The sequence below is a fragment of the Buteo buteo genome, chromosome 5 (assembly GCF_964188355.1).
Source record: "Buteo buteo chromosome 5, bButBut1.hap1.1, whole genome shotgun sequence".
In the NCBI taxonomy this organism is placed as follows: domain Eukaryota; kingdom Metazoa; phylum Chordata; class Aves; order Accipitriformes; family Accipitridae; genus Buteo; species Buteo buteo.
Window position 1 is genome coordinate 28,614,859 of NC_134175.1, and position 14,788 is coordinate 28,629,646.

A 14,788-nucleotide genomic window follows, 5' to 3' on the forward strand; every position below is an offset into this window, starting at 1 on the left:
GCAGCTTCTAACCAGTTTCTAAACACCATTAAAAAATTGAAAAATTATTTACCTCAGATTTATTTTCCTGGTGATACCATGTAACCCAGAATTGTAAAGCATTCCTGCCTTCCATAGCTCTCACTTGACTTATACGGCATTGTTGGCTGTGTTAAAACAGACAGACTTGATCCTTATGCCTTGTCAATCTTAACTGAGATTTCAGTCAGTTGTGTTTTGACTGGATTTAACAGAAAAGCTTACAAATTCTTTTTTTTCCTCATCAACCCTTCATTTTTCACTCCATCTTCCCTTGTACACTGCCCCCAGGACTCTTTAAAATGTATTAAATGTTGGAGCAGGACTCCGGAGTCAGCAGCCCCTGCGCACAAGCATCTCCCAGACTTCTGGAGTGCTGAACTGTGACGAGCTGATTTGAATCAGTGCCTCTGTGGTGAGCTTTTGATGCAGTGTCCTCAGCCCTGCAAATCCCTGCAGGTAGTTCCAGCACAGGCCAGACAGAGCAGGCAGCATGTCCTGGAATGCCTGGCTAACACAGACATCCCCGCCTCACGTGCTGGAACACAGAGGCTGAAGCTGTACCCCAAAATCTGGTGACATCTTTTCATTTGTCCTACCACATCTAGGGACAGCAAGAATTTACATAGATGACATCTCTATGTTAAAGCCATTTAAAATTGCACAATACTGAGTTCTGATCTGAGACCTGGTAAGCTGAGCAGGGTGGGTTAACAAGACATTTTCTGATCAGACACAGCCTAAATGTGTCATTGGCAAAGGACTGGGTTTGTGATATTTCTGACCTTTGCTTCCAAATGCACCAAAGGATGGCTTTCCTTTTACCCAGCAGATGGCCAACTGCTCTTGGTAACAGAAAATAAACCTAAGCAGAGGGTTTCTCGCTAACTTTTATAGCCCTGCAGATGGACACTTTAAAGGAACGGCAGCTTTGTTAAAACATAAAACAAAAACCTATGATAACTTTAAATTCAAGGTCTGATTATTTTGTACTCTGTGGTGGATCTCCTTTTTCTTCAGACAACTCTCCCTGAATAGTAAAATACATGCAAGGCCTCTGGGAAGTGTAGCATGTGCTCCAGGGATGTGGAGGGGTTTACCAGGAGTGCAAAAGCCTGCAATAACAGAAACGGTAGGCTTTCTATCTCTGGAAAAGCTCAGAAATATTAAGCTTAATTATAGGAGAAAATATAAATAAGTGCTTTGAAGTTTTGTTCAATGAAACTATCTGCCATTCCCTGATCTTGTTCTTTCTCTGAAAGTTCATTGCTGTTCCCAAGAGCACTGCAGGTTTAGCTGGACCCAGTGGTTGCACTTCTGCCTAATGCCTGTGGCTTCAGGTGGTTGGAGGGCACTCCTAGATGGGAACGTGAAAGTCTAACCTTGAGCTAGTATTTTCTCCGAAGTTCACATTCAGGATTAACCCAGCAGCTCAAATATGGTACTGCAACCTACAATTTCTCATCCAGAGGGGACAGGTTCAACTCACATGCTTAGAATTATCCCTAATGTTTTGTCTCCCACCATTAACTTTTAGACAGTAGGTAGTTACCAGCATGGGCAAGCTGATGGACAGGCATCTTCTAGCACCAGTGAAGGTCTCACAGTGACAAAATGAACTATCTAATGTAAAACAAAGTAGGAATGGAAACAACAAACTTTCTTGCATTGCTAGGACATTATGTGGCCTAACGCAGTATGGCAACCATTGGCAGACACTCAAAAGCTGGAGCATGGGGTGTTTAAGAGGCTTAGACTGACCAGTCACAGGCTTTGTCAACCCACATCTCTGGGAACTGTGGGCACGGTAGATGTCAATTCTCCTCCCAGACCTGTTCTGTTTGCAGTAGTTTTCCGTCTTCTGCTTTTCCCGTAACTGTTACGGCCAGCGCTATTCAATCATCCGGGAGGTATACGTATGCCCTGTCAGAGATTACTGTAGTACAGAGATTACAGAAAACAGTTTCCTGCTTTATTTGATATAATTTCTAGCACAATTTGAGTTACTGTTTTATTATTCCTCGTATGTAGCCAATTAGCTTTTTCTGTCTGAAGATCTCTCAGATGGCAACACCGCAATGAATGTAAATTAAGGAAGTATGACTCTATGGTGGAAAACTAAGAAAACTGGCAGGAATCTGACAGGGAGATAAAGTAAATAAAATAGCATTAACAATCTTAGCAAAGCATTCCAGATTTTGAAATGACAAAGTCCTTTTCAATAAACTTTTCACATTACTTAAACACTGACTGCATTGTGTTGTGCAAACAGTTTTAATGGTCTCCTCTTCCTGAAACAGGAGGTTATGCAACCAGACCACAATACACACATTGCCGTTTGAAGACAAGTTTAAAAAGCAGTAAAGTATCATAAAAGTGTCGTTACAGGAGCAAAAGCTCTTTCGAATCATTTTAACTTGCTCATTTCACAAGAGGGGGAGGTTGTTTAAACTCTGTGACATGGTGTATTACGCATGTAAGCCATAAAAAGTAACCTTGGGAGACAGAAGCACTGCCTACACCAGTCAATAATGGGTGCCACAAGCGTTTGCCTTTCAGAGGTGGCAAATAATACTGTAAGTTCACATACAAAAGTATGTGCAAATGGGCTAAGAAATGCCAAACAGGTGGAATGAAAAGTTTCTGGCATGGAAAGCAACTAACCTGAGGGGAACTTCTGAGCAAGTAAGGCCAAGTGTGCTCCTCTCCCCTGCTAATGTTCTCTGCCATTCTGCCCTTCTACCTTGGCATCTGTTACCTTGATATGCTTTTACTATTTCCTGCACTGCCCCAGGTGTTTCTAAGCTTAGGATTTGATTTTTGGCACCCTTTTCCCTATCTTGCTTATGCTTGTTTCAGGCAACAGCAGCTGCATGGAATAAATCCTTTGGGTTTTATAGAGCTATTGTTCAAAGTCATGTTTAAGAGTGCTCCTACACGTTTGCAATAGTAAACAACTGTAGAAAGAAGCTGGAATTAATAAAAACATAATAAAAAGGCAGAGCGAAATACTGCTATACAGTGAAAGCAACTGGAAGTATGCATGTACAAAAAGACTTCTTTGATTAGCACTTTATGAAGGAATGATCATTTTTAGAAGAAGAGTATGCAGTACTTATTTCATCCACCAAGATGTGTCATTGGTTTTGTGTTTTGAATCCAGTTTTGAATAAAGACCACAGAGCAGAGATGTTAGATGCGCTTTCTTCATTTTGTAAGTAAAAGTAACTTTAGGTCCTTTTTCAACCAAGTGACCAGTACTCTAGTACATACTGGAACAGCCTCAGGGGTGATCTAGTTATGTTTGCACTACGGCTGTTCCAAAGGGAGAGAGATTCCAGCTAAAAATACAAGTCTTCCCTCTTTTCTATCATACCCCTTTTTTGCAGAAGAGAAGCACTTGGCATACAACTCCTCTGGCAACTCCACACCAGCTCAGAGGCTGCCTTGCAACAGAGCTATTCTTGGAGTCCATATTCGACCTTATTGCTGGAAAAAGAGAACAGCTTGGCTTTAGCAGAATTTTCTCTGTAGTCTTTTTTTTTTTTTTACTGGGTTACCCACAAATCACTAATTAAAAGGAATAGATCCTTAGAACAGGTGAATTCAGAGTTACCAGTGAGACTTGCTTTTTTAAGGACTATTTTACATTTTACAGGAAAGAAAAGAAAAATGACAGCAAACATCTTTTGATAACTTTGCATATTCTACTCATATAGCCAATTTCTATTTTGTGAAAAGCTGTGTGTATAGTGTGCATTTTTATATTATCTAGAATTTCAGAACACAAGATGGCAGTGTACATTTTAGTGATTTCAGGCTTTGAGCTGCTCCTGCTAATCAAACAGACCATAGAACATTTTATTCAGTCCTATATGAATCTGATCATGTACTTGCGGTATTAGAAATAAACATAAAAGTATTTGTCAACAGCAGAAACAAATGCAATTTGCCAATAAATGAATATTGCATGAACAAGTGTTAGGTAAAGCTTAATTCAAGATTTTATCGTACATAACAACACTCTGGAGACATTAAAAGCCTCTTATGGAACTCCTCAATTGCAATAACAAGAGGGTATCCCTTTATGAAGGAATGGAAGTTGGCTCCAATAAGAGTTTCAGAGCAAAATTGGCTGCTGGGGAAAAGCACATAAGAGAGCTGGCAGCCTGAAATGTGAAAAGCTCAGGACTCTCGGAGGGGTAGTGCAGACCACTGAAGTGGAACAGGCTGAACAGTATCTAAAATTGAACAGGTGCCTTTCTATGAAAAAAACAACAAAGCGGACAACTGTTTGGCACGACAATTCAGAGAAAAAAAATTTCCACTGAGAGGCATCAAATTAGACGATAGGTCTCTGGCTGAGGACAAAATTGCTTAAAGAGCTACAAGGAGTCAGACCTTTCTGTGCGTAACTTCCGAGAAAGCTCATTCAGAGTCTCTCTGGGTACCGGTGGGAAAAGGGAACCACAGTAAAAAACTTTCTAGGCAACTACCCCCCAGTCTCTTTTCTTGGGTTGAGCTGCATATTGGAATTAGTAGGTATAGCTAAAAAGCTGTCTTGGCTGCCTTGCTGAGCTCAACTCCTAGCATTTGGTTATGCAAACATGGCCTTATTAGAAAGGCTTACTATGTAGTAAAAAAAGCCCTAAGAAAAATAGTAATATTTCAGAGTATAAAATAATCCTGGAAGACATTATCCCTGTGGGATGTGTAATACTGACAAAATTCTAGGCAGTCCTGCTTTCTCCCTGGGGGATGTTCAGGTGACATTGCCTCCCTGCACCTGAAGTCATGGCACTAATGGGCAAGTCAGTCTGACCCAGGTGATCAAAACTCAACACCAAGGTTCATCATTTCTGGATACAGCTCTTAATTTAACACAGTTTTTTGGAATTAGATCATGAAAATACATATATTTGTCAGACAGGTGTGATATAACTGTTTTCTATTTTTCTCTCTAGAATGGGAATATTTGTCATCCTCTATTGTACTGAGCAATGGCACACCTCACAGCAGTGTGAGTGGACCGTGGCATACAGAGCTTGACCAGCATTTTTGATAGAAGGTGGAATTGGGAATGCTGGTCCCCGAGTCTACTTTTCTTGTAGTCATTATCCGTGTGTAAAAATATCGCCCTGTTCCCAATCCCTCAGTCACAGTAGCTCCAATGAAAAGTTGCCAGATTTTTCATGGTGGTCCACTCCTGTCATTACAATTGAATCGATTGCTGCTTGTTATTGCCTTATGTTCCCATGCATAAATCACTGGGTTTATTCCAAGACTTTTTTCCCCTCTCTCTTTCTGAGTTTGCGTAAGATTGAATTCGGCATTGATTCAAATCAAATAATTCAAATGTCATTTTTGCCTGGTATTTAAACTAAGGCTGGGTATGGGTTCGTGACTTAAATAAAGTGTCTTACCTAGCAGTTTCAGTCATTTGGTCTATTTGTCACAGTAGATTACAGAAAGTGTGGCATGCACAGAATTATGCATGCACTTTTAAGCCACCTAAAATGGAGGATAAATTGAACATGTCATGGTTCTAGGGCAGTAATTTATATTGAGTACAAGCTGGGAAGGGACCAGAGCCAAAACATCAGATCTAAATTACCTTGAGTCCCAGGGAAATTTTAATCCAAATAAAAACTTCACAGCTGTTCATTATATAATTAAGTGAACCAACAAGAGACCATGTCTCAGCATTCCCAGACTAAAGAATTTACACCAAAATTGGAACTTTGTGGCTAACTCCACAGATGCCCTATACTGACCCTGATCACCAAGTTGTCTGTATGTACTTATTGCCTCTTGACTTCTGCTGTCTATTGTAACCACTCCACATGTCTCTGTTGGCTTTGCATGTATCCCCATTCTCTGTAAATGAGTTTTTTCAGCCCAATAATATTTCCTCACTGAGATTGTATTATGAGGATTCACAAATTCAAGATTTTTCATATATGGCCTTCTTTTCATTACAGGTGCTTATTCAAGGTTTGATTTGCAAGGGTGCCTCGTCCCTTTGGCAACCCTGGGAATCGCCTGCCTTTCAAATTTCTATGAATGCAGATACCACCAGTAATGTCCAGGTTTGAAAGGAGAAAGGAAAACATCGTATTTTCTTGCTTGCTGCTTCTGCAAGTCTACAGTCTGTCCCATCTTCTTTTGCTTCTAGTCAAAACCTGACCACTTTTTTATGGCAGTAGTCAGCCCACATAGACATACAGTGAAATTTCTTCTTTAGGTAAAATAGTTCTTACTTTTCTATTCAGAATCATTCCTAATCCAACCTTCTTTTACCAGGTATAAACAATTCCCCATAATCAAAGATAATCTACACTCCTTCCACAATAAAATGTAGCTGTAATAGCCCACCCCAAGATTAAGCCCTCCCTCCCCAGTATTTCATAAAAGCACCTCTTTGACCCGACCCAACACAAACCAAAATTAATTTCTTTCCCATAGTCCAGAACAACTTCTTCTCCCCAAAACAAACTCTTCTCTTGACATTAAATTGTAATGATACTTGCAAATTCAGGAAGTCATGGTACAGCAGAATGATAATAGTCCTAGAGACACTGTAACCTTTTCATTTACTGCAAGCATCATCCCTCTGCCTTTCATCAACCCATAATGTAAAAGGTGAGGTCTGGTCTATGAGGGGATGGAGCAGGAAATGTCAGCAGGCCGGAGGCTGCTACCTTCTGGTCCAGCACAGGCACCGAGGCTCCAGCTGGGGCTTCAGAGCTGTTCAGGGCAGGGAGCAACTGGGGAAAAGGATATTGGGGGTTATTGCTACCACTGATATATTTCCCAGGTAAGCACTGATTGTAATAATGAAAGTAAAAGGCATTATATTTAAAATTGGCAAAAGTAATACACCTGTGAAACATGCTGGCAAATGGTATCATTGAGGACAAGTGCTTAGCAGGATTCAGTAAAAGGTTATACATACATATTCATACATTTATGTGGGGAATTAGATTGGACCTGATAAAAATTCATAATGGATATAAATGTTCACAGTTCAGGGCATAAATCAGCCACCAGCCTGAGGTTAGAAAATAACTTCCCCTATAGTCAGGTTGTTACGTAATTATCTGTTATACTTGCAGAGGAGGGAAAAGGAGATTGAAGAATAGGGCAATTTCCTCAAAGACATCTGGGAATTACTATTGGCAGACAACTAATTTAGATTTGATCTGATATGGAAGTTCTTATTACATCAAATAATGTAATTTAGAATTAAAGCATATGATTTATTTTGTATTTCTTACTCTTCATGTAATCAAGTTCATGCCTGAGGGTAACTGCAAGCCTTTCCCTTATAAGCCAGCCAAAGTTAGTGAAATTCACTATGCTGCGTTTTCTCACAGAACCTCCTTAAAAACAGCTTCAAATTTTTCAAGGAAGTCAGGCAGAGTCCCAGGAATTTAGTTTGTTGAAGAGCTAGCCAACTAATATAGCCAACTTACTGTCTGTATTAGCAGAGAAAAAACTGCGTGCATGAACTGCAGTAAAAATCTCATATTCTGAAAAGTTCTGATTCTTTTCAAGTTTGCATAATAACCTAAAAAGACTTGCAGAGCTCCTGAACACCACAAATTATAGCACGTGGGCTACTCCAGGCCTGCTTTTTCTGCTTGGTATTGTCAGCTCACCTAATCAAAACATACATGTTCAGCGGACTTGTTTTCATCAAGCAGCATACTTCCAGCTCTCTTGTTGCACTTGCAAACAGTCTGCAAGCTAATGTAACACACACCACACGCTAATAAAAACAGCCTTTTTGACCTTGCAAACAGATAGCTTGATTGAAAATCAAATTCTTCATCAATTAAGAAACTGTAAGTGAATGCAGGAAAATCATTTACATTCACTGGAGGGGTCAAGGGATACTAGCTGCATTCTGCTATAGTTTCTGGAATGTGTGTGATATACTTATTGTAATTACAGCATAAATTATCATCACAATAGATGTGGGAAACTGAGGAACATCTATTAACCAAACAACTCACCAATTTTCACAAGAAAAAAAGTGGTACTTAGCATCAGTCTCTCTTAAGCATAATTTCTGTTCCTAGTGAGCAATACTAGAAACATTGCACAGCGATCTCTCAACATCTGGAAGGTTCAAGGGCCACAAGCAACAACCACTATGGTCTTACGAAAAAAAATCTTGCTGTGCAAACCTGAGTGATCTGTTTGGACAGATTTATAAAAGGAATGGCTGAAGAGAAGGCAGCAGATGTAATGTAGATTTTGTTAAAGGTTTCGAATCATACTCCATAAAAATCTTACTTGAAAAAATGAGTTCAAGCTGCCTTTGCTAGGAAAGGTGTGAGTTTGCTGCGGAGCACCTGTCCCCTGACGGTGGGCGAGGACGTCCCCTCCCAGCCGGGGCTCCCCCAGCTCAGTGCCAAGTGCTGGAGGTGTTGGAGGCAGGAGGGTCTGCAGGCTCTCCTTACCAGGCTGTCCTCCTTTAACACACTGGGTCTGCAGAAGTAATGCGACTGCTTTATGGCTTTCTTGGAACAAATAGGGCAACTCCCTGAAGCACAATTAACTCTTAACAGTGGCAACGTTATCAGCCCTGCAGCTGAAACTCAAATCAGGGTTATGATTGTACGGGGTGGGCCTTGTTGGGACCGTTTGACACCAGTCTTCTGCCAGTCACATATGCAGTTTTGTCGTGTCTCCTGCTTCCTTATGTCCTCCTGCTGCTACTACTGACACCCTGCCAGCAGCAAGCTATTTCCCTGGGAAGCTCTCAGGCTGCTTACAGCCCAGCTGCCTCCTTCTGCCAGCTACCAAACTGCTGCTCCAGCTCCCACGTAGGCTTCTCCCTCTCAAACGTGGCTTACAGTACACTGGAAACCCCAGTATATACTGGCAACCTCAATACAGTGTTGCAAAGACAAACATATGATATATTGAACTGTGAGGAGATGTTTGGGGTTGGATAGATACCAGTGTGAGGGCTGATTTTTTTTTTTTATATTTTCATCAGGAAAATATAGTAAACTTCAGCACGCTGCTGACATTTACAACTGTACATCGCAAAAAGCTGCAAATACCAATGAAGAGAGAATTATAGATGGGGTGTCAAGAAATGATGCGCTCAAAAAATAATAGTTTTGATCTAGAATAAGGCAAATTGATAAATACTGTACAAATAATCCAAATAATTTTTCAATGGAAGAAATAGCCTGAAAAGCATGAACTAGAAAAGAGAATGATGGGAAACTCTCCTTCTTCTGCCCTGGCAACTAGATGCGAGTTTGCACAGGATATGGCAAGGCAAAAGAGAAATGTCATTTTGGACCTCACATGAAGAGCTGTAACAGCATCAGGTTAAGTCATTTTCTTTATGATTTTGGCCTAAAATATTCAGTTCTATCCACAGCACTATCAAAAAGACAAAAGATAAATGAGAAAGAGTTCTGAAAAAAGCCAGAAAAACAATCAAAGGCTGGAGGCCAGATTTATTTGGAAATACGTGTATATGTTTAAGTTGTCCAAACCTTTAAGGGTGATTAAGGGGAACCCATAATGGATGACTTCTTCTGGAACAGAGTACTTAGAAATACAAAGTAGAAAAAAAGGGTCAGCACATCATGGGCTGCCAGCGATGCCAATGCTGCTTTGTTAGCTGCTGCTGCTGCTGAGCAGCTGCCGAATTACTCTAGTAGCAGATCCCAAAAGAGTCCATAAAAATACATTCTGAGAATCAAGCTTAGTTTTTGTTTCCTCAGAAATTCACTTCCAGAGACAAACCTCCCTGTTTCTACCATGTATTTAAATAAAAACTGGGCACACAGTCCAGTATAGTGCTGAGGATCACACTGATTGCTTGATACTGCTTCCTATTCAAACACAGCCTTCATTCATCTTCAGGCCTATGTGTTACCCTCTCCCTATAGCACACTAATGGAGATGAGATTAGGAGTGAGGCTAATGGGTGGCAACACCATGTACATAATGACATATTTAGGAGAGGAGAAAGAGATGCAAGTTAAGCTAGAAAGAAAAAAAGGAAGAACCAGGCAAAATACCAACAGAAACATCATGAGACCAGCGTTTTTGCATTTCTGACTGCTGCATTCATACTGAGGCACAGAGAACGTGTTGACGCTGGAAGCCGGTCTATGCAACTTCCTCAAGGTATTACCTCTGCTGCCTAGGTAGCAGTGAGGCTGCACAACCATTCCTATGCAGCACGGGCGTCTGCCCTCCTGCCCATGCCCATCTTCACCACCCTGAGCACATTTGGAAGTTAGCACCCCACCAGATACATCAGGACAGGCTCAGCACTGGCAGCTGCTGATAGCTAACAGGCTGCCTGCATAACAGCCCTGCGGACGAGAAGCAGAACATCCTGTGCGTGCGGCTGCTCCAAGAGCAGCTCTTGCAGAACAGCGTGTATAGAGTCAGCAGGTTGCTTATATTTTAAACATGGTAAGTAAGGACTGCTTGCTGGGTTAGCAGAATATATGGGGCATGACAAGAGGCTGAAGAAGTAAACAACATATTATATTCCCATGTCATATGACTATCAGGAGGAAAATCTCAAAAAAAAAGAAAAGGCAAGAAAAAAAGTGGCAATAAAGCAGCCAGCTTCTCCCTTTCTCTTTGAAAGTCAGAACAGGAAATAACTTAGGGTTTCCCCTATTTAGCAAATGCTGTTGTTATAGCAGAGGACGTACAGAATGATGAGTTAGAGGATAAGAAAGGTATGTCCTAGAAGAGATTATGAATGTGTCATAGATTAAACACTATTGGAGTTATTAATTCTATTTGTATAGATACTGATAGTATACTAAAATACTTTGATAGAACAGATATTCTACCCAATGTTTGTGTTATCTCTTGCATCAGAAGATGAAAGTCAAAGACACCTCAGTGTTATTCTTGCTTTCACACTTTCTGGATTTTTTTGGGGGTGGGAGAGGCAACAAAAAATCCATGAGCAATTATAGTGTGCATTTGAGAAGTGTCTAGGCTCTCTCAGCTCCTGGGAACACATGAGAATTTAAAGCAAAGGACAGGCAGGCAGGAGCTGGGTCAGCTCACCTATGGCATAAATGTATTCCAACACTTGGAGAATGGTGGGGAGTTCAACAACATGTCAGACATGGAGTTCTGACTTTAAAGCACATGATGCACTTTAGACTCTTTGTAATATGCTTATTTATAGTTAGTGTGGCTTCAGCAGTTGAAGTCACAAAACTACGTCTTGTAAAACTATTCCCAGTATGTTCAGTGCAATGCAGGCTGCAAACATCTGTATTCATGGAATTCAACTTGGATTTTAAATCGCTATATATATGGGGTCATTAATTCTGGAATAAGTTCCTTCATCTATTCTAGCTTATTACAATATTTAATTCTAAAACATTTACTCTATTCTAGAATTACTCCAGAATTGTCTTGGCTCCAGAAGGTCATAGAAGAATCTTTCATCAGACATACTGATATTGTAGTATGCCCTGGGTAAAACAAGAATTAAGATTCTAGTTGAGTTAGGAGTACAGATCATATCATTTATTATCTGCAGATGCCAGGACATTAAAACTTTCAATTGTTTTCCCACCAAACTGAATGAGGCAGTTCGTTAATACAATTACCTCTGTATAATTGGAAACTAAATCAACAATGACTGTGTGCTTTGAATATTACTTTAAATAATTTCATTTTTATGATGCTATTTTTTTGTACATGGTATCACCAAATAGCTTATTCATTTTCCTGCTGACTGTGATTTGAGTTTGCGCCTTTCTTTGAGAAGGAAGAAGCGCATTTTCAACCTTTCTAGTTTTCTGGGATACAGTGTGCATTTCTTTTAATTATTTAGGCTGACACACATTAACACTAAAAGTCCATAGTCCATAGTGAGTGAAACAACAGGGAAGGATCAGGTGGATTATAATTGTCCTGGGAAGAAGAGCAGGCACCAGAGGTCTTTGGCAAGGCCCTTACAGGACAACAGGAATTTGGGGTAGACAACCAACATAGAACTTGAGTGTTGTGAAGGATTTCCCCTGTTCCTTTCAGAGGAGTGTCCTTAGTCACTGCCTCTTTGCTCTTTTGGAAAGAAGCAGTTTTAAAGTATTTGGACAGGTAATAGGGGGAAGGGCCACAGACTACTCACTCTGTGTCACGGTCTGTTTGGATCTCTCAAAATTACAGAACAACATACTCTGTAAATTAAACTTTATTTTATGAGCTCATTAGGAAAGCAAACAAACAAGTCACCTTTGTACAGGCTAGTCTAGCACGTGAATTCACTAATTCATCACTTGTCATGAGGTTTCTAACTCACAAGTTCTCTAATTCATTAATTCATAACTTGTAACTCGTGGACCTATAAGCAAAATAATTACCCAGTCAACAGTGAGAGTGCTCATCCTTCCTCCTCCATCAAGGTGCAGGTGTCCCCTGTATCACACTGGGAAGCAGAACATCAGTGTTTTATCAACACTGTTTTAATCACAAATCCAAAACATAGCACCATACAAGCCACTATGAAGAAAATTAACTCTATCCCAGCCAAAACCAGTACAATCTCCACACCTTATTCCCTACCATTTCCATCATGCTTAGGTCCCACACTATCCAATAGATCCTCATTAGCCGCTTTCCCCCTTCCCATCCTTTGATATATACACAGATATCATTCCCTTAGTCTATGGACCATGCCTGTAAAATGCCCATAAAATGTCCATGAAATGTCCATTGACTTCATTAGTCCATGACCTGGATTCTACCTGTTATGGTGGTCACTCAGGACAGGAGAGATGGTGTGTTGTGTGGAGTTATTGGGCACCAAAGCCAGCTCAGGTTGGGTCACTGCTGCACTTGCACTGCTTCTTGTAAGGCTTATCCTCCACTGGTGGTGGTTCCTGCAACTCGACCCATAGGTAACAACAATTTAAAGGTATATCCGTTACAATCTCTGCCTCTGGTCCCTTTGGGCACCGCAGTGTACTCCTCCCCTTACCTCTGCTCCAGCGTGGACCTATCCACAGACCACAGCCCCACCTGCTCCAGCGTGGGGCCAGAGATGCTTTGAGGTGTACCTGCTCTGGCATGGACTTATCCACAGTCACACATACCTCAGGATGTCCTGCTCCCCCATGGACTTATCCACAGGTCACAGCCTCTTTGACTCAAGTTGACAGTGGAGCTCCAGCCTGTCCAGCACAGCAGCACAGGGACAGCAGTGATGCCCTGGCCTTTGGCCAGCCCAGGCACATGGCCATTGCTGTTATCAAAATGCTCCCAGGCACAGCAGGGTGAGATGATAAGCCCTACAGCAAACAAGCAGGAGCAAAAAGCAGCCACTAACAAGCACCAGACTTTAACGTACAGCAAGGCAAGCAAGCCCCATGGCAAGCACAGGACCCCACCAGTTAATAGCTAAGCAGCTATTAACAGCTATAAATTCAGTCGAGCAAACTCCAATCAAATCTGTCATTACCTCGAACCCTTTGAGCCCAACGCTGGGCACCAAAAAGGACTGTTGTGGTTTAACCCCAGTGGGCAGTTCAGCCCCACACAGCCACGCACTCACTTCCCCCCAGTGGGACAGGGGAGATAATCGGAAGGCAAAAAGGGAGAAAACTTGTGGGTTGAGATAAAGACAGTTCAGGAGGTAAAGCAAAAGCTGCACATGCAAGCAAAGCAAAATGAGGAATTCATGCACTACTTCCCATCGGCAGACACGTATTCAGCCATCTCCAGGGAAGCAGGGCTCCATTAAACGTAATGGTGACTTGGGAAGAGAAACACCATTGAAAGTCCCCCCCTTCCTCCTTCTTCCCCCAGCTTTTTTTTGCTGAGCACAACATCACATGGTATGGAATATTCCTTTGGTCAGTTGGGGTCAGCTGTCTTGGCTGTGTCCCCCTCCCAACTCCTTGTGCACCCCCAGCCCACTCGCTGGCAGGGCAGCCTGAGAAACAGAGAAGGCCTTGACACTGTGCAAACGCTGCTCAGCAATAGCTAACATATCCCTGTGTTATCAACAGTTTTCATCACAAACCCAAAACATAGCACCATACAAGCTGCTATGAAGAAAATTAACTCTATGCCAGCCAAAACCAGTTCAGTAAATGATAAAAAAAATTATTTAATTGACCAAAAAGTCAGCATGAATTTTCACCGTGTGAAAGACACAATAAGCTCAACAACTAAGAAAGGTACTTTATCTAGTTTTTATCAAGCTAACTTAATAGGAGGTGAATTCTTAATGTGTAGGGCTGGTAAAATGTGCACCCAGAATTACCTGTGCATAAGCATCTGAAAATTACAAAAAGCTCTTCTGAAAATTGTTATCTGTTGAGTAGGTCAGGCTGCTGTTGCAAAATGAAGGACCGCAGAGTGATACTGTCACGACAGCAGTCTTTCTCCTCTGTGAATGAAAAGGGGGGGTCGTGCAAAGTGCTTCCAAAGTCTTCTAAAATACTGCCACAAAGTGGCTAAATCATCCTTACAAGCTCTTTTCTCTGCTTTAAACGCATTGTTCTCAAGAATCTTTCAACTTGAAAGGAAATTAATTTCTAAGGTTAAGTCATCGAGCCATAACAAGAGAGATATGCTGACAATCACGCGCTCGAAGCATTTCAACGTCAGTTTATTCTACAGGATGAGACAAGTACCAGCAGCAGATAAACCATTCCTGATGCCTCGGAGCCAAATTTAAAGTTGAACTTTCCTCAGGAAGAATAAGGGTCTGTATTCTACTTGTTCATACTCATGTACAAAGTCC

General features: G+C 41.3%; 1 protein-coding gene across 3 annotated transcripts in view; it reads right to left on the bottom strand.

Annotated features, from left to right (window-relative positions):
* The window catches only part of AGPS (alkylglycerone phosphate synthase), an 86,779-nt gene extending 73,568 nt beyond the window's left edge, over positions 1 to 13,211 (bottom strand). For 2 of the 3 annotated variants that reach the window (XM_075028364.1, XM_075028363.1), the window contains exons 1-3: positions 13,019 to 13,211; positions 12,786 to 12,920; positions 12,402 to 12,466 (exon numbers count right to left, since the gene is read on the bottom strand). The gene's annotated coding sequence lies outside the window, so the exon portion shown is untranslated. Of the gene's footprint in view, positions 1 to 52; positions 131 to 12,401; positions 12,467 to 12,785; positions 12,921 to 13,018 lie in introns of those variants that run through there. The other variant, XM_075028365.1, reaches the window with a different exon arrangement.
* Between the last annotated feature and the right edge of the window lie 1,577 nt (positions 13,212 to 14,788).